General features: G+C 37.8%; 1 long non-coding RNA gene across 1 annotated transcript; it reads right to left on the bottom strand.

Annotated features, from left to right (window-relative positions):
* Positions 1-209: 209 nt before the first annotated feature.
* On the bottom strand, positions 210-2,636 carry LOC128420717 (uncharacterized). Its single transcript, XR_008332098.1, has 2 exons — positions 2,602-2,636; positions 210-525 (listed from the first exon to the last, which is right to left on the bottom strand). It is a non-coding gene; the product is annotated as an uncharacterized LOC128420717 (long non-coding RNA).
* Between the last annotated feature and the right edge of the window lie 2,651 nt (positions 2,637-5,287).

Below are 5,287 nucleotides of genomic sequence, written 5' to 3' on the forward strand. Positions count from 1 at the left end.
TCTTTTTCCTTTGCTTTATTGAAAATATTGTGGAAGAGGGTTTCTACCTTCATGACCTGTTTGTAGGCATCACAGAGACATATGGTTGTCAACTAGAGGAGATAGACTGAGTCCATCTGAAGAAGGCCAAACTGCCACTGAAATGACTTCCTACAGCTACAGAAGGTGGTTCTTACAATATTTTCATGAAAAGAATTGATAGACACTCATCAAATTACACACATCCAATCTCTCTATTTTTCACAATGTTGTTTTGAAATGTTTCCTCACATATCCCAGGGGCATTTTGACTTTCTTGTGACAATGATGGTATGATTGATCCTGTTTGATAATATTTCTGTGGCAGTCAACCCATGAGGTCTCTCAATTATCCACTGAAATGAAGATCCAAGGATATTTTGCTGGAGAAGGTGATAAACTTGCACGTTGTTAGGCAGCGTAAGTCATGCTGAACTCAGTGGCATCTCAGCAGCCTGTGTACAAGACTGAAACCAAGACTGAGAGAGATTCATTTCTTTGTATATTCTGAAATAGTACAACAGAAACAAAATCATAGACTTCATCAGCTCTTTTTAAATTGCCAAAATAGTTGGGAATCAGATGCTGTCTAATCTAGTTGCTATTCTGCATAAATATTTCAAAAACAGAATTAAAACCAGCATTATAATTTTATACTTCAAATGTGCCTAAAGATTGATAGCTGCAAAAAATGGTATTGTAAAATGTGAGCGTCTGTAAAAATGATAACTGTTAGATGCAGGCAAACAAGTGAAAATATTGATACTTTAAAAATATATAGCAGGTATCCTTGTATTCAATAATGGAGTTGAATATTGCAGTGTAATAGGAGCCGCAATAATTTGCTGTCAATGATACGTGTGTGTTAGTATTGCAGCAGGCAATATAGTAATATAGAAATGTGATGGAAGTAATAAGAAAATAATTGTTGGTAGATAGTGATAGCTTTAACGTAGTTAAACACACAATGAATATTTGGGCTGCATGAGTTAGGTGGGCAAAATCTATTGTGCTGTTGCAAAACATATTTAAATCCCCAGTAGATATATTTATTAATCAAAGGGCCTGCTTCTCATCCTAATGAAGATAAAATTCAACTTGACAACAGCAGCAGCAAAATGTAATCCCAAAAGATTCTATTGCTGAAAAATAATAATTCATCTTAAGCAATTGGTGTCTACTACATGCCAAAGATGAGAAGTAAACAGATATAATATAGAAACAAAAAGTAATGTTTATATAGATATAGCTTAGTCAGACATCTTCTTGACAGTGCTGTATCCTTAATTTTTTTCCATCCACCTGATTCATTTGTGCTCTTGTTAGGTGCTCCTACTGTAACATATGGATTGAACTATAGAGTAGCATGGAGTCGATTCACCAGCTTAGAAAAACAAACCAGAACTGGAAACTGTGGTTCTTGTGCTTCCTTTCCTTGTGCAATTAATTATTATAGCTCATTTGACACACAATATTATTTGGAAATAATTCCTAATTGTTCAGTGAGAGAGATTCTTGCCCACCTTTGTTTTTTTTTAAATAAATGTTTATTAAGGTTTTACCAATCAAAAAATTCATCATTTCAAATATATCATTACCGTAAATGAAGTTCACATAAAAAACAGAAACAACAGAAAGACAAAGATATATAGCAAAAAAAGGAAAAATAGAAAAGAAAAGAAAAGAAAAATCCACTTTCTTAAATTTATAAAGTTCCATACCCCTCTGTCTTGACCTCCTCACATCCCCCTTTTTTGTATTCCTCTTTATTCCAATCAAATTCAGCAAGTTCAAAACCTTATTTAAACCATGCTTAATTTTATATTCTTCTAATTATTATGTCCCAATTTTTCATTGTTTTAGCCCATACCTCATCTTATATACTATGACATAATAATGTTCTGTTCATAACCCCTTGTCCTTTTTAACATTCTTCTTTTCATTCACATTTAACCAAATCACACAAACCCTGTTACCTTCACTTCCCACATCATATTAACACTCAAACATTTTGCAGTATTTTTGTAAATAGTCCTTAAACTTTTTCCAGTCCTGTTCGATCAGTTCTTCTCCCTGGTCACGGATTCTGCCAGTCATTTCAGCCATCTCCATATAGTCAATCACTTGCGTCTGCCATTCCTCCACGGTGGGTAGATCTTGTGTCTTCCAATACTTGGCAAGAAGTATTCTTGCTGCTGTTGTTGCATACATAAAAATGTTCTATCTTTCTTTGGCACCCGTTGGCCAACTATGCCCAAAAGGAAGGCCTCTGGTTTCTTAGGAAAGGTAAATTTAAATACCTTCTTCAGTTCATTATATATCGTTTCCCAGTAAGCCTTAACCCTTGGGCACGTCCACCAAAGGTGAAAGAATGTTCCCTCAGCTTCTTTGCATTTCCAGCACTTGTTGTCAGGTAGATGATAAATTTTTGCAAGCTTGACTGGGGTCATGTACCACCTGTAAATCATTTTCATAATATTCTCCTTTAAGGCAATACATGCCGTAAACTTCATACCGGTGGTCCACAACTGCTCCCAGTCAGCAAACATAATGTCATGACCTATGTCCTGGATTCTTGCCCACCTTTGTATCCATTCAGTTGTTGTGTGCTTTTGTGGTGTCACGGGTAGTGGTGTCAACGGCAATCTCTGGGAATGGCATCATCATAATTTCCTCAGGCCTCACAATGACAAGTGCACCTCAGCAGTGATGTGTCTGTGTGCTTGTTTATAATTAAATATTATTATACCAGCCTTCATATGTGGTGATACCTGGGAAGGGCACACCATAAAACTGTTGTAGGGGACCTTTTTCAGGACAAAGATTGCTTCTCCCTTCAGAGAAGCCCCCAAGAGCTGCATGACAGTGGTAGGTGGGGGGCAAAGGCAGAGGGGAGGGGAGGGGAGGAAACAATGTGACTCTTTTCTTTGTACAGAGGGCACCATTCCAGCTACACAAAAGCAAATCTTTCTATACCCCCTTTCCATCTTTCAATCCACTTAAACAAGAAGCATTATCAAAGTTCAAGGAAACTTTTCAACTAGGCAAAAGCATGTGAGGGTGTTTTTTTACAGCGGGTGAAGGGGATGATAAGGACAGCATCTGGTAGATCTCAATTGATTTGTGGATTGGAAGTTTCCCACCCCTTTCATAAAACTCAGGGGTTATATCCAACATTAGTTGTATTCAGAATAGACCCACTTAGTAGCATAAATCCATTTATTTCAGTGGGTCTGCTCTGAGTATGAAGTATTTTGATATCATTCCAATTATTAAAAACACCAGCACACAAAGACACAAAAAAAATCTAAGCAGAGGAAAAAGGCTAAAATACTACTTTCACATTTTTAACCCCCCCCCCAAAAAATCCCACAAGCACTTCAATGATTTCACTCCTTGGGTAAAATCAACCCACTCAAACTGATCTATCCTTGCAGATCTGGTTTCGGTGTTTGCTTTTGCACCCTCAGTCCATCATCTCTGCTTGGCAATGCTTAGCCATTGTCCTGAAATGCTGGTTTCACCTCTGCTGTTAGAATTTACCTGGATGCTGAGGATCTCCGCTCCTTCTCTCTTTAATAAAACTAATCATAAAAGGTCATCCTCAATAGAAATGCTTTCAAGACACATTTAAAAAGTCAAAGATAGGGGGCTTACTGGATTCCCCCCCCCCTCGGAAGTAGTTCCACAAGCCATGCAACACTGCACAAAATGTCGTGTTATGGTGCTCACCAAATGGGTCTGATCTAAAGTAGGATTGGGTATGATTGTATATCTTTTTGAAATAGATAAGTTCATGTGGATGATGTGGGTCTTTAGGTGCTGCATGCTTAACTAGTTTGATTTTTACACATGTGCATTGCCCCTGCATGTACAATTTGTATGTACATAGACTTAGTTCACAAGTGAACTAAGAAGGGCAGGATCTCTTGGCATGATCCCAATCTCCCTTCCCCCATGTACACATGTCCAGTTACCACACGTTATCTTATAAGCGCAAACGTATCTCTTAACCTCAAGAATTAGCTTCAAATGATTAGCCTAGTCTTAAAATGTCATATTTTATTGTTAGTTCAACCAACAATTGAACTAAATTAGATCACTAGGTTATGTTAACAATTGTTCAAGGCATATTTCACAAGGCAGCTAATTATTCCAAGATAAATTCTCAGGGGTAGGGACTATTGTATAAATAAAAAATATTGCATGTGCCTTGTGTTAATACAGTCATTGCCAATCAGACCTCTGGAGAGTAAGTGCAGTGTTTATGCTGTTGCAATTGGGATAGCATTTTACAATTAACCTCTATAAGTAGAATATGATTATCTAGCATTATCATGTGTCATGTTTGCAGGTTTGCGCTATACGCGAAAGAAGCAAACTGTCTATGCAAAGAGAGAAAAAGAGGGTGCTTTCTCACCTGCGCATCTTCTTTGTAATTGGCATCTTTTGTTCACTCACTGTGAAGCATCCCGACAGCATCATTGTTAGTCTATTACACCTGTTTTCTGTATAGTCTTCCTGTCTATCCCTCCCATCATCCAACTTGGACTGTTTTGGTGTGTGACAGTAATAAAGTGCAATTGCTTTAAAGAATTAAAAATGCTACAGTGCACACATGTAGAAGAATAAAGCTGTGCCCTATAATTCAATCCATTTACCATTTCACATTTTGTTTCTAAGAGCTTGTGGCAATCACACAGGGTCCCCGGATGTTTAACAGTCTATTGATCCCTGTGCCACCACTGCGCTCGCTTTCCCGCTGCCACCAACCCGTTACTCTCGGGTAGACACTGAGTCCAGACAGTTGTTAAAATTGAACCAAATAAACAAGTTTATTTTATAGTATTAACAAGGTTATGGTTTCTCAGATAATATTCTGGTCAGTTTCTTAACTTTAGTTTCTTTACCGGCCTATACCTTCCTAATACCTTCTGGCTGATTATCTCAACTGTTTGACTGACTCCTCTTAACAGATTCTCTCACTCTCTCAAATCAGACTAGCCCAACCCATAGACTGATCCTCTCTGTCTCTTCTCTAACTCCAGACTAACTTCTTAACCCCCCTAACTCTAACTCTAAATCCTCCCCTTGGGTTCCCATTGGTTAGTTATTTTATAATTAGTTAACCCTTTCCTTATGAACCCAGTATGATGTCACACACCTAGGAAGGCAAACGCCACAGGGCTGTAGAGGCCATTGCCACTTTTTTAAAAAAATGAAACAATATGAAAACATGCCCACCAGACATGTAAAAATGTACCTACGA

Source organism: Podarcis raffonei, chromosome 9, assembly GCF_027172205.1.
Source record: "Podarcis raffonei isolate rPodRaf1 chromosome 9, rPodRaf1.pri, whole genome shotgun sequence".
Lineage (NCBI taxonomy): Eukaryota > Metazoa > Chordata > Lepidosauria > Squamata > Lacertidae > Podarcis > Podarcis raffonei.